General features: G+C 32.5%; 1 long non-coding RNA gene across 2 annotated transcripts; it reads left to right on the top strand.

The window, feature by feature from the left end:
• Nucleotides 1-930: 930 nt before the first annotated feature.
• Nucleotides 931-21,947, top strand: LOC143258252 (uncharacterized). 2 transcript variants are annotated; one of them, XR_013032230.1, is made up of 4 exons: nt 931-1,273; nt 10,535-10,868; nt 12,890-13,065; nt 21,693-21,947. It is a non-coding gene; the product is annotated as an uncharacterized LOC143258252 (long non-coding RNA). The 2 variants fall into 2 exon arrangements; XR_013032229.1 differs by having other exon boundaries at nt 21,690-21,947.
• The last annotated feature ends 3,336 nt before the right edge of the window (nt 21,948-25,283 follow it).

Raw genomic sequence — 25,283 nt, 5'->3', positions numbered from 1 at the left:
AATATCACTTTTATATAATTTCAAAACCATAACTTTTTTATCTCTTATTCATATATTTTGTAATTTATAAATTAACAAATTATGGTCTATTGTATCAAAGGCTTTAGACGATTCCACAAGTAATACATTAACAAACTAGTCTTTATCCAAAGGTTCGTTAGCCGTGATAAATCTTCCAATAACGTAACTGTACTTTTATCTTTATTAATAACCAGTGATATAATTTAAACTTGTGACTATATTATTGTACAATATCGCGCTCGACTAGTAATCCGAGAGTCGCGGGTTCGAATCTTCGTCACACTAAACATGCTCGCCCTTTTACCCGTGGGGGCGTTACAGTGTCACGATAAATCCCACTATTCATTGGTAAAAGAGTAGCCCAAGAGTTGGCGGTGGGTGGTGATGACTAGCTGTCTTCCCTCTATTCTTACACTGCTAAGTTAGGGACAGCTAGCGCAGATAGCACTCGTGTAGCTTTGCGCGAAATTCAAAACAAACAATAATTAATAAACATCTCTGGTAAATTTTCGTTAGCAACTATACCTGAGAGGGGATTGTAAAATCTGAAGTTTTTATTTTTTTTTCGTATTGTTGTTATTATAGGATAAATTATAAGATAATATTTTTTTATGTAATATTATTTTATTTTAATTTTGTTTTCACTTCACATAACGCCACCTATAATTACAATTTGTTGGATTATTTTAGTAAATTATCCACAGTCAGTTACATTATTTAGTACGTGATCATATTTCATTAGTAACAAACTTTCGATTTGTTATTCAGTATTTAAGTTTTGTCTCTTTAATGCTTTTAACTTTGCGTGAAACGTTGTATCAGTTAATGATTAAGAGCTGCTAATATGACCAGTTATTTCGTACCAGTGACTTATTTATTAATATTTTTATATCTTATTACTCTAATAGAAACAATTATGTTGTCCGAAGAAGGCGATAGAGAGAAAAGAAACTCGACTCCTTCAAATTGACAATTAACTGATTGTTATTACTTGGAATTGAACCTAAAAGTGAATAAAAAAACAACTCCCTAACGGCCACTTCGTTTTTCCGTCTTGTTTACCGGAACGGATGTGATCTGGTGGCTACAAGCTGTGTTCTTCTGAAGTGACGTGGTTTGACGTCTATGGCTTACTAATAGTTGCCATCTGGGTATCTTAAAGAACATATTGACGCTATTAGCTTAAATGTACCACTAGTAAATATAGTTCTCATCGTGGCTGTATTGGCTTGGGAGGTTACTTGATGTGAAAGTAAGTTGTTTTTTTGTTGGTTGTTTTAAAGTTATGTATAAGGATTAGCCATCTGCACGCATTGAAACGCTTGTTAAATTCACAAAGGAAAAAAAAAAAGACTGACGTCATTGCAAATGTCACAGAAATTTATCTGTCATATCAGTCATTGTAAAATTTGATGTCACTTACACTCTTTATCAGTGTCACAAAAAAATAAATTAACACTTTTGCTCAGACATTAGTGTATCAACGGCGTTAAATAAATAACAAATTGCGTGAGATTTGATTGTTCCGTTTTGTAATTGAAGTCAATTGTCCGTAAGCCTAACCTTAAAAATTACACTATGTAACAAAAGTTTTACATTTTCTTGTTCCTAAGCAGAAAGTGTTATTTCCAAATTGCTTATGTCTAAATGTAAATAGAAAAGACCTATTTTTCTCTTCAATCCTTGCTTTTGTCGTAAGCAAATTAAATTTGATCTGCTTAAACTTAAGAAAACTAAATTTCGCTCTCTTAATACTAATGATATTAAGGTCTGTAATGAATCTTATCCAGTTTATGTTAACGAACATCTCTCCCCATATTATCGTGATATTTTCATGCAAGCAAAACGAAAACAGAAAGATCTTGGCTATAAATTTCTTTGGGTATCGAATGGTAATATTCTTATTAGGAAATCAGAAACTACTCAGCCCATTGTTTTACGTTGCTTGATTGATCTTAATAATTTATAAATACTGCAATGGCTGATGATTTTGATGATATTGTTGGTGTTACACCAACTTTGTCTTCTCTTTCTGATTTACCAAATGTTTTTCTGTTGGTCATTTAAATTTAATACATGTTAATATTCGAAGTCTTACTCAAAATTTTGACCAATTTCTTGTTTTTTACAATCAAGCATTGTTAAAATTCATATAATAGCTTTTTCTGAAACTTGGTTTGTTGAGGATGGATTTGTTTCCTTTTCGATTCCAGGTTACTCCTTTTATTCTTCATCTTCTGGTCTAAATAAGGCTAGTGGAGTGGCAGTTTTGTTAAATTTGAGATACTGACTATGATAAAAGAAGTGCAGTACATTAAGTCTGATGCTTTAATTTTATTTTGTATGATTCAAAATAAGAAATTTAATCTCTTTGTTGTTTATCGATCTCCTAGATTGCCTGTATTGAAATTTATTGATGAGCTTTCATTAGAATTGAATTTATACAAATATGATATTAATATACTTGTTGGTGATTTTAATATAGATGTTTTGGCATTTGATGATGTTTGTTATAAAATGCATATTTTAAGTTTTTGTCTGAGAACAATCTTCGTATTATTATTTCTTCTCCTACACGGATAACCAATGTTACTAATTCTTGTATTGATCATTTTTTAATTAGTGGAAATACTATTAAAAATTGTTATTCTTATATTGTTGAGAGTTTTTTGACCGATCATTTTCCAATTGTTTTATGTATAGACATTTTATCGGATCTAGAACATGTCTCAAATGTTCAAAAGATTAAGTTTAATGAATTGAGTTCTTGTTTGAATTTTTCAGATTGGTCCTGTGTTATGAATTGTTCTGATGTTAATGTTGCTTATGATAATTTTGCTGAAGTGTTAACTGATTGTATTCAAAGTTGTACTACTACTGTTTCTGTGTCACGAAAGTTTAGAAAAATTAAGCCATGGATTACCAGTGAATTGGTTTTGTTAATGATTAAAAGAGATAAGTTAAAAAAGAAAGTACATCAATTTCCTGATGATATTTATCTAAAGATTAGATTTAAGTGTTTAAGGAATTATGTTGTTAGGTTGACCCGTAAGACTAAATGGACTTATTATCATAACCTGTTTAAGAATGCTAAAACTATTAAACAGAATTGGAATATTGTTAACTCTATTATTGATGTTAAAAAAAAAATAATAAGAAATTTTGTAATTTTGGTACTACTGATTTATCTGATTTGAATTATTTTTTTGTTAATGTTGCTAAATCTACTTGCTCCAATCCTAAATTTTGTTCTCAGGGCATGCCTCCTGCTCCTTCTTCTTCTTGTTACCTATATCCTGTTACTGTATCTGAAACTATGAATAATATTTTCTCCTTATCAAATTCAGCTTCTAATGGTGTAGATGGTGTTTCGGTTAAGATTTTGAAAGCTAATGCTAATCTTTTGCACCAATTTTGACTTTTTTTAATTAATTTATCTTTTACTCAAGGGAAGTTTCCTAATGCTTTAAAGTTATCATTGGTCATTCCTATTTATAAATCTGGTAATATTTCTGATTTTACGAATTATAGACCTATTTCCTTATTAATACATTTCTCTAAACTATTTGAAAAATCTATGAAGATTAGAATTTTATCATTTCTTGATAGACATTCAGTTTTGTCTCCTTCTCAATTTGGCTTTCGGCCTGGGCTTGGAACGGAGGTTGCTGTTGCTAAACTTGTGGGAAGTATTACAGAAGCTTTAGATTCTGATCTTCATCCAATTGCTGTTTTTCTTGACTTAGCCAAAGCTTTTGATTCTGTTAATCATAAAATATTGTTAAATAAATTATCTTATTATGGTTTTAGAGGCATTGTTTTGATTGGTTTTTTCTTACTTTCACAATAGAAAGCAATCAGTTTGTATCCATAATAATTATAGTGATTGGCTTACAATTAATGTTGAGTACCACAAGGTTCTGTTCTGGGTCCTTTATTATTTCTCATTTATATAAATGATATTCTTTACCAACAGTTTTTGGAGATATCCAAGCCTATGCCGATGATATTGCTGTTGTTTATAGTAAGCCAAATCTAATTAATGAAGCCATTATTTCTAGTGATCTTAATAAAATTAAAATTGGCTTTTCTGTAATGACTTATCCTTAAATATATCTAAATCTTTTCTTCTTCAGTTTAACCTTTATGGTGTCATTCCAGCTTTTCCTTCTATTTTTATCATTCTAGTGATTGTTATACTTACCCTAATTGTAAGTGTCCCAAATTGACTCAAGTTTCCTCTGTTAAATATTTAGGAATTATTTTAGATCGAAAATTAAATTGGCAATTTTATATTAATTCTTTAGTTAATAAATTAAAATATAGTTCTATGCTAATTTTTGAACTTAGTCATTGTGCTCCTTATCATATTTTGTTAAGTGTATATTATGCTCTCTTTCAATCTTTCTTACAATATTGTATTTCAATTTGGGGTGGCACATATAAGACTTTTTTAATTCCTATTCACAAGTTGCAAAAAAGTGTTTTCTCTTATTTTTTACTCATAGGCTTGATACTGATTTCAGTAAATTTAACTCCCCTCTTTCATATGATAAACTTTATTTATATTTTTTAGCTTTATCTACATTGCATGTTTCTTTTAATAGGCCTTTAAAGTCACTTCATATTTTACACGACTTCAATCTTTTTTTCCAATTAATGTACCCACACCACGTAAAACAGTTACACTTCATCAATATCTTTATTTGGCACCTCGTATTCATAATTTTATTCCTTATAGTATAAGATCTTCTATTAATCGTGTTAATCAAAAGAAATACTTAAAACAATGGATCTTAAATACTGATGATAATATTCTGGGAACTTTATATTGATTTTGTAAGTTTTGATTTTACATTATTATGTGTTTAACCATCACAGGACGAGTTAACTCTTTGTTGATGGTTTTATATTGATATTTGATTTTTTGTGTCTAATTTATTGCTTAATAAATTTATTATTATTATTATTATTATTGTGTTCTGGTAGCGTATAACAAAAACATGATGGGAGACTATATCTGGGGGCTGATACGTGAAAGTAATTTACATTACAGTCGCAAATCTCGAAAACCTAATAACTTCTAAACATTTTTGTATAACTCTAGTATAAATACATGTAAATATTGATTAATATGTTTTATTCAGACCTTATGTAAATTAAAATCTGCAGATTTGTCCGTTTTTACATGGAAAATAAGTTAATTTCTAAATTTCATTATCCAGGTCACAAAATCAAAGTTTGAAGGGAATAATGGCCATTTTATATTCTTTTACAACATAAGCAATTAAGAAATAACACATATTATCCAGGAACAAAATTTGTGTTATGTGGTGTTATTTAACTAATATATAAATGTTGTTATTCGGTATTTGTGAACTCCAAGGGGACAAAATACAGTAACAAGGCAGATGGCAATCGAGATTGATTTAAAAGATTCAAACTGAAACACTCTGACGGTCCCAGAATGTAACTTTTGAATTGACCTAAAATGTTGATCTTTGAAGGCTTAGATTACTCAAAAAGGGTAATAGTAAATGCTTGAAAATAACTGAAAAAAAAAACAACTAAAAGAAAGTTTAGAATTCCTATTTGATTAGGCTGAAAATAATATTAAAATTCTATTTATTTGTTATCTTAGGGTGGTGTGTTAAAAAACGGGTGGAATTGTAGAAAAAATCAGGCATCATGCGTAATCGTATATTTTTGAAACAAGTTGACAGAAAAAAAATAAAAATAAGAAAAGAAAAAATTAGAATTTAGTTCCAACTGGCACAACTATATGTTAGTAAAACAGGAATAATGAATAACAGGGAAAACTGGTGACGTTTGAGCTGCGAGTCGAGGCGAATCTTATGTCACGACGAAGCTAATTCGTCAGCTGTTCCACGCGCTTGTCAGGTTGACAAATAACACCCTATTACTTTTACGTTTAACTTCTCGAAGCAGAGATGGAATCCAGCTCACCATCCATCATAAGTTGGGCTATGGCACAATAGTCCATCACCGGAATGATTCAGTCAGCTTCAGATCCGAAAAGCCATCTCGAGCACGAGCACGCAGTTATCGGAATTGTCAGAGGGGTGGTTTAAAAAATTTCTTACCGCGGTTTGTAACCTTAGTGGATCATTAAAATGCAATCTCTCTTCCTTGAAAATCGAAAAATTGCAATCACCGCCTAGATTTTTTTCGTAATTTGAACGCGTTATATGATTATTTGTTGTTGTTGTTGTTCTACTGTAATTTTGTAGTTATGCACGATATCACAGCGTGTTTGAAACGTGAACTAATTTATTGAGAATTTTGACATTAATTTTGCAGGGAACAAAAACGCTTATTTATTTTTTATTTAAAGTTAGCTTCATTATTATTATTGCCTCTCTGTGGCTCAGCAGTATGTCGGCTGACTTACATCGCTAAAATCCGGGTTTCGATACCCGTGGTGGACAGAGCACAGATAGTCCATTGAGTAGCTTTGTGCTTAATTCAAAACAACATCGTTATTATGAATTTATTTTCCATTGCTGGTATGTGTACCTGTGCGATTTGTTATAGCAAAGCCAATGTGTCGACCGAGGGGGATCGAATCCTTGGATGCAACGTTCCATATTCGAAGACTTCCACGTGGTGAATAACACGAAATGAAAACATAACAAACTAACTTTTTTGAAACGCTAGCGGTTTCGAAAGTCCTAAGAAGTTTATCGCTTTGGTTTTGGAATTATGTACTATATAATGACCTATCCGCAATCTGTGTAACGCGGAAATCTAACTCTGGATTTTACACTTTAAACTTACCTCTGATGCACCCAAGTACAGATAACGTCGTACAACTAACTTTGACAAACTTTATTCATTGTTCTTGTGTGATGTTCACAATATTTTCCCCCTTTTTTTTTTTGTTGTTAAGGGAAAAGCTATACAATAGGCTTAATATGTTTTGTCCATAGTGGGTATTGAAAGATGTTTTTTAGCATTTAGCAACCTACCGTTGGACCACCTGAGAGAGGGTAGGTATAAATTCAGTGCTTCCTTTTGCATAGTGAAAAAGCCTACATAATGAATTACCTGCCCTCTACCCACCAGTGGGAATCGAACCCTATATTTTAAGCGTTGAAAGTCTATAACTTTACCACTGACCCACTTGGAGTGACTGATTAACGCAGTACAATTAAATTTGTCAAAATGTCTTCTCTATTGATAAAACTCAGTAGAATGGATGGCAACTGCCTGTTGTAGAGACACAAGTGTAGAGGACGACGTTTCGAAAGTCTTCCGCTTTTCGTCAAATATAGTTACAATATTTCTGAACCAGTTCTCTAAGGAACGTTTTGACATCCATAATACAAGAACCCGATCACCTCTGTCCTGTTCAAGTTGAAGGGAAGAATGTTTGTTTGTTTGTTTTGAATTTCGCGCAAAGCTACTCGTGGGCTATCTGCGTTAGCCGTCCCTAATTTAGCAATGTAAGACTAGAGGGAATGAAGCTAGTCATCACCACCCACCGCCAACTCTTGGGCTACTCTTTTACCAACGAATAGTGGGATTGACCGTCACATTATAACGCCCCCACGGCTAAAAGGGCGAGCATGTTTGGCGCGAGGGGGATGCGAACCCGCGACCCTCGGATTACGAGTCGCACCCCTTAACCCACCTGGCCATGCCGGGCCTGAAAGGAAGGAAGATCAATACATTTTGAAACGTGGACAGGTACATTCAACTGAAATGAAAACTGAATAATTCAGCCAGCAACTCGCTCCAGATAGTAAACGAAAATGTATTGCGAAAGTGTTTCTGTCAGATTAAGATTGTTGTATGTGTGTAAAGACGTGATTTGCTTTTTGTTTTAAATGCTCTTGTCTCCCCTTAACTCATTGGTTGCTAATTCACCGTATAGGGTGCGCTCCATTTAGTTCAATGGACGTATGCTGTATACAGAGTACGGCTCGCATTGACAGCAGTCACGGGTTAAATACAGTAACTCTCACTCTTATGAAAACTTGAGAATTATTTCAAATGTTCATCTCACGATGGATCGCTTCTGTCTGAGCCACGGATCAGAAAAATGTACGACGTCATGATATAAACGTTTAAAAAATTCCACGTGATGTATCCTCACAAAATTTCCCAAAAGTTAAAAATCATAATTGAAATATGGAGATTTTATTTTTCGTATAAGTTTTGTTAACGTTTTATATCTCAGAACGGATGGTTTGGGTATTAACACTTTTACTGAGAAGCAGAGGACAACGTTTCGACCTTCCTAGGTCGTCTTCAGGTTAACCTGAAGTGTTAATACCCATACCAGCTGCCCCGAGATGCGTTTATATTCCAAGTGGGTTTCTCGTCATTTAATAAATAGGTGAAATAATTGAAAACGAAACTTTCGTTCAGGCTATGGAAAGAAGAAGAAATAATTTCTCACCCTTTCGGAGGCTACTTTTCAGTAGATCATCATGAAGACAAAACTAGTATAATTAGCAGTAATCTTTAAGCACACGCTGTTAAACGTTTTGCTTGGAAATGTCGAACCTTTACTCAGATCTTATACGTTATGATTTGTATATTTGTCTTTCTTTAAGACATTTCGCGCAAAGATACACAAATCTTTTCCAAGTCCTCCGGGGTCACAACGGACCAATAATGCTAGAAACCTATTTTCGGTACCGATGGTGGGCACACCACAGGTAGCCCATTGTGTACTCTTGCTTAACTAAAAATAAACAAACGAAAATCTTTCCTAACTTCGTAGGCCTCGGCATGGCCAGGTGGTTAAGGCACTCGACTCGTAATCTGAGGGTCGCGGGCTCGAATCACCGTCACATCAACGCTCGTCCTTTCAGCCGTGAAGGCATTATAATGTGGCGGTCAATCCTACTATTCGTTGATAAAAGAGTAGCCCAAGAGTTAGCGGTGGGTGTTAGTGACTATCTGCCTTCCTTTTAGTCTTACACTGCTAAATTACGGACGGCTAACGCAGACAGCCCCCGTGTAGCTTTGCGCAAAGTTAGAAACAAACTTTCCTAATTTTGAACTGACAGCTAGCAAATATATATATTTACAGGTACTTTATAAAATTTTATTCATTTTTCTGCATTTTTATTTAACAGAGAGGTAAATTGTCAATTCCTCTTTTTTACATGAGGTTAATATGTCTAGAAGTTATGTATTATCAGTTAATAATTGATTTAAAATATTGTTTTTTAATACTTTAATTATTTATAATATTTAAATAAAATGTGACATTTTTTTTCTGGCCAAAATTGCGACGTTTTTTTGTGACATTATTTCCTTTCATCGGTCATTAGTACCTTCCGCCAGTGCTTGGACTGCTCTTATTTGAATTAATAGTTTGATCTAACCGCGCATCTTTTTGCGCATCAAAACCTGGAAGTGCAGAGTCCCCTTATATGATTTTTTTAAGTTATTAAATCAATACTTTTGTTTTATTTGCATACTGCGTGAATTTAGTTTTACTGTTTCGTCTCTGGTTTATTTGTCCACTTACAGTTACCCATGATTTATTTATGTTCTAATTTTGTTTCTATATAAATTACATATGTTTAAACAAATTGATCTCTGTATTACATTACATAAACTATAATGTTACGTATGCCTGATTATCTATTATTAAGTGTTGACTGAACTAGGTTTCGTTGGCTTTTAGAGCAAAACCATATTGGGCTATTTACTGTGTCCACCGCGAGGAATCGAACCTCCGATCTTAGTGTTGTAATACCTTACGCTGTCCCACAGGATACGATTAAACTTATTTAAATATTTACGAAATACCGAATTTAACACAAATTAGTACGAATTTAATACGAATATCTCAAAATTTTGACATACATAAAAGTAGCACTGCACGATGTTGACACGTGCCGTTATTAAATCAGTGAAAATTAAATTAGAAATCCAGATATGCAAACAATATTATATTATTAAACGATTCTGTTTATCACTAGAAAACAGGTTATCGAAATTCCACTTTTCTCTATCGTATTACCACCAACCAATCAAAAGACAATTACGTAATGGCGGCTAATGTTTGTATAACCTTATTTGGAGATTCACGTCAGTGTCGTTCGCCAAATTTGTACAAAAATAAAGCAACAAAAAATAACTGTAAACACGGAGAGCACATGCCTCTCATTCCCTGATATAATCCACTGAATTACATTATATCTTTAACTATTTTTAGAAAATAAACCTAATTTATTTACCTGCTGAGGTGTATACTGCTTCAGCCATGTTTATTTAGATTTCAATAAAAGAAAAACTTTCTTTTTTCTTCCATTTCACATTTCCTAAATCACTTTATTAACGAAATTACTGATTTTGTACGTTTCTCAAGACATGTTTAATATCTGTTTTTGGATATCTGTAACTATGTCCAACTAGTTCTTTAAAAGGATCTGTTTTCTTCTAATCTTAACAAAATTTTCGGAATGTTAGTAACGACACTTTTAGGTCGATGATTCTTCCATAAACTTACTTCTCTTTTCATTTCTAGTGTTAAAAAAAAGGATTTACTGCTAAGAAAACTAGCACGAGATACAGAACCTGTTTACTGAAAGAGAGATTTGTTCTAAACGAACTAAGAGAGAAATGTGAGCACGTGTGGCTTTTATCTCACTGTCCAACTAGCTCAGCTCTTCAACCGAATACTTTCCAGGAAAGAAATGGTGGATGGTTATTGTCGAATAACATAAAATAGCTTTCACGTAAATCCCTGTATGTGCATATCTTTCAAACATAATAAAGATTTTCCTGGTTGAGTACAGTGTGAAATAAACCCTGGAAGCATTGTTTTATTCCAGTGTCTTGAACAACATTTCTTTCAAATGGTGAGAGTTCCCTGTTTCTATTGTTCCTTCTGCTAACAGATCCTCTCCTCTTCTTTGTCATTGTTTTATTAACGTATTGCTTCTTGTAGAGTTAGAAGTACGACTGTACACATTCTCCACAGGTGTGCTGTTGTGTTTACGTTTCGATACCCATGGTGGGCAGAGCACAGATAGCCCTTAAAGCAAATGCATTATTTCTCTGCATCTACTATTTAGACCGCAATAGTGTCTTCACTGCAACAGTATTTCTTTAAATACGAGATTTATGGAATAGTAAAAAGGAAATGTAATTGTAGACACCGATACGTGTGTGTCTACTTTATAAAATCTTAACTAAGGTTAGGCCTACGTTCGATTAAGAGATAAATTAACACTACGTTGTACGTTTATTTTTTGTTGTTGTTGTTTTTTTGTATTGGCTTAATTAGAACTAAAATGTATTGTACTTAATACGATTTATAAATGAATTTATTATGTTATTATAGGGCCTAAACTGACGTCAAATGTTTTTGGGAGGCAGACATGCCCAGACTGTTAGGGAGCTTCACTCCCTATCTGAGAGTCGAGAGTTCGAATCCTTGTCCCACCCAACATGTTTGTCCTTTTCGCTGTGTGGGCGTTCTAATGTGACGGTCAATTCCACTCTTCGTTAGTAAAAGAATAGCCCAAGAGTTGGTAGCGATGACTAGTTGCCTTCCCTCTAGTTTAGTATTACTAAATTAGGGGCGGCTAGTGCAGATAGCCCTCGTGTAGCTTTGCGCGAAATTCGAAAACTAAACCAAACTTTTCTTAGGCTTAAAATCGCTAAAGAACTGACTAAATAATGCAGTTTTAAAATTATAATAGACCCAATACTGGTGTCGTATGACAAGTATAATTAATTATAATCAAGCTTCACCAGGTTAGAAACAGGGTATTAGTGTAGCAAGTTGCTTATGTAAACAAATTTTTGACCAATACTGTGTTTATCGTTTACCAGCCGACCTGATGAGCTCTGGATTGAGCGAAATGCGTCGTTGGCAATGGATGTGGATGACATAATGTGCTTGAAATAATATTATACGCTTTTATTGTTTGTAAACAATTCTGAGGAAATAAATAAAGAATCTAGAGATAAAAAATAGTGATAGACAATATAGAGAATTCTTGGATAGTTTTTACCAACGAAAAGTGGGATTGACTGTACATTATAACGTTCCAACAGGCTGTATAAAGTGTCAATGTAATAATAATATTTCTTTACATTCAATATCGTTATACAGTTGATAATAGCATCGTAAGGGTGTTTATATATTTTAATGACGTCAGGCAGGCCCTCTAGTGTTCTATATATTAATCAAAAACGAAACGTGATTTAATTGCGCCTCTTTCGGCAGAGATTGTAAATTATATTTTCTTTTTTTTTTTTTTGTTTTGGAATTTCGCACAAAGCTACTCGAGGGCTATCTGTGCTAGCCGTCCCTAATTTAGCAGTGTAAGACTAAAGGGAAGGCAGCTAGTCATCACCACCCACCGCCAACTCTTGGGCTACTCTTTTACCAACGAATGTGGGATTGACCGTCACTTATACGCCCCTACGGCGGGGAGGGCGAGCATGTTTAGCGCGACGCGGGCGCGAACCTGCGACCCTCGGATTACGCGCTTGGCCATGCCAGGCCAAAATTATATTTAAAATGGACTTTAATAGTGAGGAAAATTCGATCATGAACTGTACATTTCGGCTGGCAATCTTGTAAGTATTAGAATATTGTTCTTAGCTCGTGTTTATGGGCGATTAGCTCTTACGTATTAAATATTGGGACATTTCTATCAAATAATAAATGTCGTTTAATGTTGGACAGCGATCCTTTAAAATATTGCCATGCTATGTTTTTCTTTTTCTAATAAATCGACTTCTTCATACTTGTAATAATGCAGTTATTAATAAGTTCTATTTTTATCAGTTATTAAGCACACAATTACACAATAGGCTGTCTGTGTTGTCACCACAGTGAGTATCGAAACCTGATTTTATCTTTCAGATTTAACTCCCGCTGAAAGGAAGAACAGGTTATTTTTGAAATTCTAACAAAAAAGGCAAAGCAACAGAGAATGTATTATACGTCACCAATACTACATCCGCCATATCCAGTGCCGCAGAGGCCTTTCGCACAATACCAGGGCTCCACAGGCGCGCTGGGACATGACAGACATAGCAGTTAGTGTTAGTTAGATTAATGAGATGAAGTGTAATTATTTTTAATTTTATTTAAATTACTCACTAGTCAGGTTTATAGGAAATAATCACAAACACAATATTACTTATTTTAATAGCTTGTTCTTTATTTTATTTATTTGTTTATTGTTTTAACACTGTTTTATTTGAATAATGATTTCTGCACTATTTTCTGTGGTTGTTTAATAACTGTATCAATTCATACTTCTTTAAAAAATAATAAGTTGTCAAAACTGTGGAGCTTAGCCATGGGCAGGTGGTTAAGGTGCTCAACTCCGAATCTCAGGGTAGCGGGTTCGAATCCCCGTCACACCAAACATGCTCGTCATTTCAGTCAGGGGTGCATTATAATGTTATAGTCATTCCAACTATTCGTTGGTAAAAGCCAATGGTTTGGCTGGGTCCTGTTCATCACGGATATCGAAACCAGAATTTTAGTGTTGTAAGCTTGCAGACTTGCCTCTGAGACATTGTGGGAAGGGCACTAAGAGTATACATCAGATTTAATTATCATAACGTTAAATAATTTTCCATTTAAGTTGATTGTTCTGTTGTTTTTGGTTTTTTAATTCTCCCATGAGTATGAACAAGTGGATACTTGTTTTACGTTATGAACATTTCGATTTTCGTTTTTCAGGAATTCTACACGCGTTACATTTTTGGTAAGACATCATCTATAAATCATAGTGGCGCCTAAAGAAGTAGGGAAGAACTACTTTTTTTTTTCTTGTGTAGCTTTCAATTGAAACTCAATAAGTAATTTAGGTTTTGGTTTCGAGTCAACTTATAATACACGTTTTCTTCTTCGGATGAAATACCTTAATAACAAAATTTATTTTTCTCTTTTCTATTTATTAATAGGTAACAATAATTTCTTTAGGAAAGAGAAACAGAATTAATTGTGTAATTATAAAATAGTAATAGGAATTTCAGAACTATGAAATACTGTATTCTAAAGACGGCTGGTATGGGTATTAAAACCTTAAATAAAATAAAGTACAGAATAACGTTTCGACCTTCTTTGGTCATCTGAGGATCGCAGGTTCGAATCCCCGTTCCACCAAACATGTTCGTCCTTTCAGCCGTGGGGGCGTTATAAAGTTACGGTCAATCCCACTATTCGTTGGTAAAACAGTAACCAAAGAGTTGGCGGTGGTGGTGATGACTAGCTGTCTTCCCTCTCGTCTTACACTGCTAAATTAGGGATGGCTAGCGCAGATAGCCCTCGTGTAGCTTTGAGCGAAATCAAAAACAGACACACAAATCTTTGATCATCTTCAGGTTAATCTGAAGATCACCAAAGAAGGTGGAAACGGTGTTCCGTACTATATTTTAATTAAAGTTTTAATACCCATTGATTATATATTTTAACTTCACGTGGATTTCTCGTCATCACGAATTACAAAATACCGTATTCAAAAAGTTAGTCTGATTCTTTGCGTCATCTGATATTTCAGAACAATCATTCATAAATATGTTACGGAAAATTATTTTTATGATATAGCACTCTTGTACTAAAATATTACTTTACATTATAATATGTTACATGTTCGATGATGCACTTCACTAGTGGACGTGACAATAGTCTGAGAGACAAAAGAATACAATCAACCAATGTCTGACAGGCTCAAGAGCACAATCAACCAATGTCTGACAAGTTCAAGACAACAATTAATCAATATCCGACAGACTCGAGAATACAATTAACCAATGCTACTTGTTTAATATCGGTTTTATACTTTTCTGTGATTAGGGATAAGATTCTAGGGTTCGATACCAGCGGTGGACACTACAGACATAGACACTTTGTGCACTTTAAAATAAGCAAAGAAACAAACATTTATTTTGGATAAAGAGGAAATTCGTTAATAGATTAAATGCGATTTAAGAAACAAGTTTCTAATTTATCATTCATTCTGTAAATATAATTAAATATTGGTAAGTAACTAAAATCTTTAAAGTTCTGTAGCAGTTCTGATCCTTATATTTAATCACATCATATCTTCACAAGGTCTTATGATTTAATATAATACAATGATTTTATTTTCACATAACACAGTGTGAAAATATAATGTAATTACTTCTTTAAAAATACATGATTTTATATTACAATATTTTTACACTGTGGAATGATTTTATATTGTTATAATTTTACAATGTGCCAATATTTTTACACTGTGGAATGATTTTATATTGTTAGAATTTTACAATATGCCATGATATTATATTATAATATTTTTACACTTTGCCACAATTTCATATTATAATATTTCTACACTATGCCATGATTTTATATTATCATATTTTTACACTGTGTTATGATTTTATATTGTCATATTTTTACACTGTGCCACGATTTTATATTATAATATTTTTGTCTCGTGCCATGATTCTTTATCCTAATATTTTTACGTTGTGCCATAATTTTATATCATAATATTTTTACACGGTGCCATGATTTTATATTGTCATATTTTTACACTGTGTTATGATTATATATTGTCATATTTTTACAATACGCCATAATTTTATATTATAATATTTTACTTTGTACCATGATTCTTTATAATAATATTTTCACAATGTGCCATGATTTTGTGCTATAATATTTTTACATTGTGTCATGACTCTTTATTATAATATTTTTACAGTGTGCCATAATTTTATACTATTATATTTTTACACGGTGTCATGATTTTATATTGTCATATTTTTACCGTGTTTTGTGATTTTATATAATATTTTTACACTATGTAATGATTCTTTCTAATAATATTTTTGCTTTGTTCCATGATATTATACTATAATATTTTTATACTGTGTTGTAATTTTTTATGATAATATGTTTACACTGTGCTGAGATTTTATACTGTAATATTTTTACATTATGCCATGATTTTATATTATAATATTTTTACACTATGCCATACTTTGATATTGTAATATTTTACACTGTGCCATGATTATGTATTGTCATATTTTCAGAGTATGCCATGATTTTATATAATATTTTTACAGTGTACCATGGCTTATATTGTCATATTTTAACACTGTGCTATGATTTTATATTACAGGATTTTTAAACTGTACCACAATTTTATGATGTTATATTTTTACCCTGTGTCATGATTTTATATTGTCATATTTTTACAATAGACCATAATTTTATATTATAGTATTTTCACACTCTTTCTTGATTATATATTATAATATTTAGTCCCGGCCGAGTGTGTTAAGGCGTAAGACTCCTTCTGCGAGGGTTGCGAGTTCAAATCCTGGTTGCACCAAACATACTCTCTCTTTTAGCTCTGGTCAGTCCCACTATTCGATGGTAGAAGAGTAGCCCAAGAGTTGGCGGTGGGTGGTAATGACTAGGTGCTTTCCCTGCTAAATCAGGGACGGCTAGCAGTTTGCGTGAAATTCAAAACAAACAATTATAATATTCTATCACTGTGGCATGGTTTTACATTACAATATTTTTACATTGTGACTTATATCGTCATAATTTTACACTGTACCATGATTTTATATTGTCATACTTTTACACTCCGTCATGATTTTATATTATAATATCTTTTATAATTGTACCATGATTTTATATTACAATATTTTTACCCTGTTCCATGATTCTTTATAATAATATTTTTACAGTATGCCATGATTTTGTACTATTAAATGTTTGCATAATGCCATGACTTTGTATCATAATATTTTCACCCTATGCCATGATTTTATATTTTCATATGTTTACTTTATGCTATAGTTTTATATGATAATATTTTTAGAATGTGTTTTGGTTTTATATCATAATATGTTTACCTTGTGCCACGATTTTATCTTATAATATTTTTACACTGTACTATAATTTTATATTATAATATTTTTAACTGTGCCGTGATTTAATGTTGTTATATTTTCACACTATGCCATGATTTTAGATTATAATATTCTCACAGTCTCCTATGACTCATATTGTCATAACTTTACTCTGTGCCGTGATTTATATTGTTATATTTGTACACTGTGCCATGATTTTATATGATCATATTTTTACAGTGTGCCATGATTTGATATTGTCATATTTTTACACTGCGCCATAATTTTATATTATGATATTTTTACACTGTGCCATTATTTTGTGTTCTAATATTTTTATACCCTGCCATAATTTTATATTACAATATTTTTACAGTGTGACATGATTTTATATTACCATATTTTTATACTATTTCTATAATTTTATATTACCATATGTTTATACTGTGTCCATAATTTTGTATTTTAATATTTTTACACTGTGCCATGATATTACATTATAAGATTTTTAGACTGAGCTACGATTTTATATTATAATATTTTTACACTGTGCTGTCGTCTTATGTTGTCACATTTTCGCACTCTGTTACGACTTCATACTATATTTTTACAGTGTGCCATTATTTTATAATGTAATATTTTTACATTGTACCATCATTTTATATTGTCATATTTTTACAGTATGCAATGATTTTGTATTATAATATTTTTACAGTGAGCCATAATTTTAAATTCTGATACTCTTACACTGTTCCGTAATTTTATATTACAATATATTTACGGTGTGGCATCATTTTATATTACAATATTTTTACAGTGTGCCGTAATTTCATATTATAATGTTTTACACTGTGTCATGATATCATAACATAACGTTTTACACTGTGCCACTATTTTATATTGTCATATTTTTACACTGTACCATAATATTATATCATAATATTTTTACATTGTGCGATGATTTTATATTATAATATTTCACACTGTGGCATGATTTTATATTCTGATGATTTTACACTGTGCCATAATTTTATATTACAATATTTTTACAGTGTGACATGATTTTATATTGCCATATTTTTATGCTGTGTCCATAATTTCATGTTATGATATTTTTACACTATGTAATGATTTGTTATTATAAAATTTTTACACTGTGCCATAATTCTTTATAATAATATATTTACACTGCGCCATGATTTTATATTATAATATTTCTACTCGTTCCCTATTTTATGTTATAATGTTTTTACAGAATGCCCTGATTTTATATTATAATATTTTTACACTTTGCCATAATTTTATGTTCTAATATTTTACACTATAGCATGATTTTATATTCTAATATTTTTACATTAACCCGTGATTTTATATTCTTTAATTTTATATTTTACAATATTTTTATAATGTGACATTTTATATTACAATAACTTTATATTTTCATATTTTGCACTCTGCCATGTGTCCATAATTTTATATTATAACATATTTACACTGCATTATGATTTGATATTGTCATATTTTTACATTTTCCATAATTTTATATTATAATATTTTTACACGGTGCCATAATTTTATATTGTCATATTTTTGCACAGTACCATGATTTTATATTATAGTATTTTTACACTTTGCCATGAGTTTGTTATAATATTTTCAAAGTGTTTCCTAATTTTATAATATAATATTTTCATACTGATTCATGATTTTATATTATAATATTTTATACTTTGTTAAAATTTGATATTATAATATTTTTACATTGTGCCATGATTTTATGTTATAATATTTTTCATCTTTACCATAATTTGCTATTATAAATTTTTACCTCGTGCTATGATTTTATATTACAATATTTTTACACTGTGACATGATTTTATATTATAATATTTTAACACTGTTCCATTATTTTATATTGTCATATTTTTACAGTATGCCATAATTGTATATTATTGTATATTTACACTGTGCACAATTTTGTATGATAATAATTTTACACTGTCCCATGATTTTATTGCCATATTTTTACAATGTGTTATGATTTTATATTGCAATATATTTACACTTTGTTATGATTTTGTATTATAATATTTTTGCACGGTGCCATGATTTTGTATTATAATATTTTTACAGTGTGTTATTATTTTAACCACTGGTATAAACTTCTCGAGTTTCAAAACGTTTTGGTTAAAGGATTTCAAATAATGTGTGAGTGTCAGAAGAAAAAGCAAAACAAAAACACACATACACACACATCAAACTATTCGTTTGCAATTAGTTCGAATAATTCCATATTTATCTATTAATTGGGTTTATATAATCATATTTTTGAAATGAGTGTTACAACAAAAACATAGATTTTGCTTCATATGATACTACATATTCACCTCACTGGTAGAGGACAGCCTCAAACACTGTTAGTACTTTACAGCTAATTAATCGTAACTAAAACTAGGGGCCTTTTTTCAGTATTTTTGTTATTTTTCTCCTGACTGTAAGCTAATAATACATCTCAAATTCATTCTGCTGTTCTTTGTACGTCATGAGGGAAATCACGCTGTGATCCCGAACATTAAAGCAAATTACAACTGTCTTTATAAAGGTTGCACAAACTTCTATATAAATAAGAGATCATTGGTATTATTGATGCTTTTATATGGATTTTAGGTTTGTGTTGTGTCATGGATCCACTGAAAAATACTCAGGGGTGTGCAATACAAAAAAAAGCAATGAATAATGCAGTAACAAGTCTATTTTTTTTATAAGAGGACATTTATTGGTTCCTGGCCAATCCACACGCACAGTAAGCCTCAAAAGAAATACGTAAAAAAAAAAAACTACAAAATGTCCTTTATTTTTACATCGTTAACTCGTGTCGACTTGAGGTCAAAATTAATGTAAAGATCTACTGAATTAATCTTGACCAATACTCAAACTTAGTGATTTGATAAGCGTAGATAGGCATATAGGTTTGTTTGTTTGTTTTGAATTTCGCGCAAAGCTACACGAGGGCTATCTGCTGTAGTCGTTCCTAATTTAACAGTGTAAGTCAGCTAGCTAGTCATCACCACCCACCATCAACTCTTGAGCTACTCCTTAACCAACGAATAGTGGTTAAGGAATTGACCGTCACATTATAACACCCCCTAAGTGAAAATACGAGCATGTTTGATGTGACGGGGATTCGAATCCGTGACCCTCAGATTATGAGTCGAGCGTCCCTAACCAATTGCCTATGCCGGCCCAGACATGAAATTGTAAGGGAGTTGACTTTGGAACTATAAATATATTTATATGGTATTCGTGAAAACTAAACAACGTGTTAAAATCTGATAATGTGTATGTTGGGAACTATACGCTTTCTTACAACAAAGCCACATCGGGCTATCTGCTGTATCCACCGAAGGGAATTGAACCCCTGATTTTACCGTTGTAAATCCGTAGACTTATCGCTGTGCCACAGGGGACAAATCTATTTATGAAAACAAAATGTTTATTTACTGAACAATATATTTTGCTTTTTTTTTTAAATGTGTATTTAGGTCTATTTTACTTGGCAAGTATCTTGTTTTGCTCAAAATCGTTTCAACAGGATTCTGTATTTATAAAAAAAAACAACAGAAAACCATTTTTGATGTACTCCAAAAAACGTTATGCTCACTTTGCTCTCTGTTAGTCATCCAGGAGCTCTGGTATGTAAAATATTATAAGATGATAGCTTATATAGCATATAAATAAACGCCTTAAATGACTTCCTTGTCACCGTTAAACTATCCATTCTGTATATTTTAATCAATAGAAATGGAATTTCAGTTGTTTTTTGGTTTGTTTCCCTGTCTGTGTCTTTGTTAGATTACACATCATCGAGTAGGTCGAAACAATTTGTCACCACAGAAGTGTCAGAGTAAACAAACAACTCTCCAACTGAGCTCCGAAAATGTAGTGTACGTTCAACCTACACGTTCTAAAACACTTCACTTTACGTTTCTAAATCTGGCTCACTGCATGTTCAGATTTTAGGGTTAACTGATTCACTCAAAAAAAAAAAAAAAAGTTACCTGTGTCCCACGCTACAAATTGAGCAAAGTTATGTAGTTAATGGTGTTTTCAAAGTCATTTTAAATAACCAATAAAGTAACATCAAATAATTTAGGTATCTTGTCGTGATGGAGTGTGCGGTTTATATCTCGGAAACTACCACAGTAATAAAAACTGGATGATATTTTTATAACTAAAAAATATGTTTCAGGTTTAACTAATGAAAATTAACAACAAAATGAAAGAGGATTTAAGTACAAAATTATTAAAAAGCCATTTGTTTTTCTTTATTTAAAACCCTTTAAGTGTTGCAATAGAAACACAAAGCACTTTCATAGGTAAGTGCTTCTATAAAGAAATATATAAATAAAATCTTCTCTATAATGTAACGCTGTGATTACAGCTTATTTTTATACTAAAATTTCGATAAAATATTTTTTTCTCTCGTAAATGCACTATGTAATATAAATTTTGTTCCCGGATATTATGTGTTATTTCTTAATTACTTATGTTGTAAAAGAACAGAAAATGGCCATTATTCCCTTCAAATTTTGCTTTTGTGATCTGGATAATGAAATTTAGAAATTAACCTATTTTCTGTGTAAAAACGGGCAAATTTGCACATTTTCATTTACGTAAAGTCTGAATAAAACAACATATGAATCAAGATTTACATGTATTTATACTAAAGTTATAGAAAAACATTTAGAAGTGAGTAGTTTTTAGAGATAGCTGCTTTCTCTCTGACGGAGTAGGTACAGGGAGCTTAGGGCAGTGTGACACTGGGGCAACGAATGATGGAAGGTCCGGACACATGATAGCAGATGCATTCTTGTCAACCCGACGTTTGGAAGGGCCCACCATGCAGAAGTAGCAATTGCTTGAGTGGTCAGTGGGTTCACGCCAAATTCTTGGAATAGCGAACTTCATGGCTCCTTTTCCCCTCTGTACCATCCTGCAAAAGAACAAAATAAAATTATTATAAAGAATAAATTTATTTCATCCACAACTGATGTGTAAGAGGTTCATGCAAAATATTTTATATGTGATATTTTTCTATACTACAGGAAAATTTAAAAAAAGATTTAAATTTTAAAAGGTCTAAAATTTGTATAATATAAAATCTTACTATTCAAGGAAGTAAAAATTATCCGTCTTACCTTGAGTTTGTTTTCAGTACTCACAGGTAAAATGAGGTACCCAGGGTTTGTCTTGATCCCTGACGGGCATGCTGAAATGTGTCTTGTAGGCTTCACACATTTTAGTAAATGTTGTCACACAGTACTTTTTCGCTCTTGCTTGATAAGCGCAGATATCCCTTGCGTAGCTTCGCGTGAAATTCAAAACAAACAAACAATGTTTTAATAAATTTGCCACATACATAGCAGAATGTGTCTGGAGAAAGCTTGCAGCTTCTTGATGCCATCTCTGATAAAATCAGTTAGGTCTATGTGTTCACCTAGGCAGCTAGAACTAAACTGAAGTGGTGAGTGGTGAGCCCCTGTATATATATTACTATGGAAACTTCTAGAAAATTCTAAAAGGTTCTTAAAATTCTCGTAAGTCCTGCAACATTATAGAAAGTTCTTGAAAATTCTTGTAAGTTCGAGAAAATTTTCTATTAGCTATTCAGCACTGAATCTACCTGGAATGTTCTGGAAAAATGGGTAAATTTTAAAATTTTATAACCCAGGTCATAAAAACAAAGTTTAAAGAGAAAAATGCGTCTTTTCCATTTACTTTAAGCATAAGCAGTTGGGAAACAGCATTCTGCCCAGGAACAAGAAAAAGTAAACATTTTGTTACACAGTGTTATTTAATATCAAGTACGAACACATTTTTGTAGAACCGTCAGACAACACCAAGAAAGGCAGTAGACCTTAGTAGTCCTTTGAAGGAACTAGCAGTTATATCTGCTTAAAGGGTGGGTATTTCTGCTAGTTTGAATAATGTCGGAGCTTATGCCTATATCATTGTTTCATATCATACACTGGATGAAGTATTTAACGGTTGATTCTACATATTAAAGATTTCTTTTAAATTTCACCATAGGTAAAACAGCAAGGAGAATCTGTGACGTAGAGGCCTAATGTTTACGTTAATTGGTCGTGCACTTCTATAACAAGAAGTGTCCAGAATTGACCTTTGAATGTTGGACAAAAGGTGTTGGTTCTGCTGCCTACAATAAAAGAGAATATTAGGTCTCTACGTCAGAGATTCTCTTTTCAATTTTACCTTTGATGCTCTTAAAAAGAAATCTCTAACATATATACGTAATCAAAGTTACCATATTTTACGACTTATACGGCGCAATTTTTTTAATACCATAAAAGAACCGTGCATCCTATACATCAAAGGTCAGTGTTCAACTTAGGCCAAACCTGAACCTATTTTGATCGGCAGGATACTGAGATAACTTTGTTTTAGTTTTCAATTTTAACTGGTAAGCAGTTGTATAGGACTATTTCTACCATACAACGATAAATGTTTGAATTTAAGATTCGTCACAATGCTTCTAGCAAGTTTTATTTTAATAACAGACATGCATAACCTATTCGCTATTAATTACGCGTAGTTGATTTCGCCGAAATACACGATGACAGAGCTGCAGAGAGGAAATTTGAGCCAACCGTCTACCGAGAAAATGAACAGAGCCTGGAGTAAACAATAGGACAAATTGAGGACCACTTAGAAGAGCAATTATAATCTTCGGAAGAAACCAGCAAGATGGTCAAAACTAGAAATTAAGGACTGGGAAGTGATTGGAAAGAAACTTGGTAACTCTGTATCGACAAAAACTATGACGAATGATACCAGGACTATGATCACACGAAAAGAGATGGAAGACTTTGCATCAACTCCAAGCTGGTGTTACAAATTCATGAAAAGACTTGGACTGGTCATGCGAACTCGCACAAAGATTGCCCAGAGAATGCAGATGAATATGAAAGCAAGATTCTAGAATTTAACAAGTTTGTTACAAATGCCAGGAAACAAACGACTTATGAGCTAAGTCAAGTTGGAAATGGACGATGTCCCTCTGACTTTCGATGTCCCACCGAGGGAGATCGTGGATATGCTTAGTACAAAAACCAGTTCTGTCATGATGTGCTGACGAAACAAATCTCACACCACTTTTGACTTATAAATAAAAAAATTCTATCAAAGGATAAAATTCCAGAATAAATCTTTGTTCACATGCATCAGAAATGGTAGATGGAGTGAAACGTTGGCTTGAAAAAGTTTGGGAAAAAGAGACTGGGTATCTGGCTTGTGAAACCAGCTCTGCTAGTGTGGGATCAGTTTAGGGTTTATAAAACCCAGGCGACGAAGAAAAACGTACAGCAATTGACGACTAATCCCACTATTCGATTAGGGTAGCCCAAGAGTTAGCGGTGTATGGTGATGACTTCCCTCTAGTCTATCACTTCTAAATTAGGGACGGCTAACGCAGATAACCCTGAAATAACGCGAAATTCAACGAACAAACAAATAAAAACGATAAAACTAATTCACTTAGGATAGTTTCTTAATGTTCAGATGCTTATAATAGGCCGAAAAAATGTTGTGTTGTGGAAACCACAGAAGCTTCTCGTTCAAGTTATTTTTTTCTTCTGCACTCATTAGTCATATTAAATTCAAATGTTGTTCACTTAGCTTCATTTGAGATTTAAATAGCTCATCCCATCTTAACTTTCGGTTCACCCCTTTCGTTCACATATGCAACATTCCAACTTACTTGTTTCTTACCGTACCACTTAATCTGTCCTTCTTATACAATTTAAACATAATGGGCCTTATCGCAAATCTTAACTTAGTCTTTCTTTATTGCACAAATTAACTTAATATGTCCTTATTGTACAACGTACATGTAAGACAACTTAGTTTCACTATAAGCACGTAAGGAACAATAAATTTTATTGAGTAAAGTGTGGGTGTGGTACATAATGTTTCAATAAACCATGTTACGCTTAAACTGCTTTTCTCACAAACTGTTTGTCTGGTTTTTTTTAATTTCGCACAAAGCTACTCGAGGGCTATCTGTGCTAGCCGTCCCTAATTTAGCAGTGTAAGACTAGAGGGAAGGCAGCTAGTCATCACCACCCACCGCCAACTCTTGGGCTACTCTTTTACCAACGAATAGTGGGATTGACCGTCACATTATAACGCTCCTACGGCTGAAAGGGCGAGCATATTTAGTGCGACCGGGATTCTAACCCGAGACCCTCAGATTACGAGTCGCACGCATTAACACGCTTGGCCATGCCGGGCCTTCTCGCAAACTAGCTTTAATATTTAGATATTTTTCTATTCTTCTTTCAACAATACGTGATTAGGATCGATGG

Source organism: Tachypleus tridentatus, chromosome 7 (assembly GCF_004210375.1).
Source record: "Tachypleus tridentatus isolate NWPU-2018 chromosome 7, ASM421037v1, whole genome shotgun sequence".
Taxonomy (NCBI): domain Eukaryota; kingdom Metazoa; phylum Arthropoda; class Merostomata; order Xiphosura; family Limulidae; genus Tachypleus; species Tachypleus tridentatus.
The sequence above is the reverse complement of the archived record's forward strand: the minus strand, read 5'-3'. Positions and strand labels throughout refer to the sequence as shown.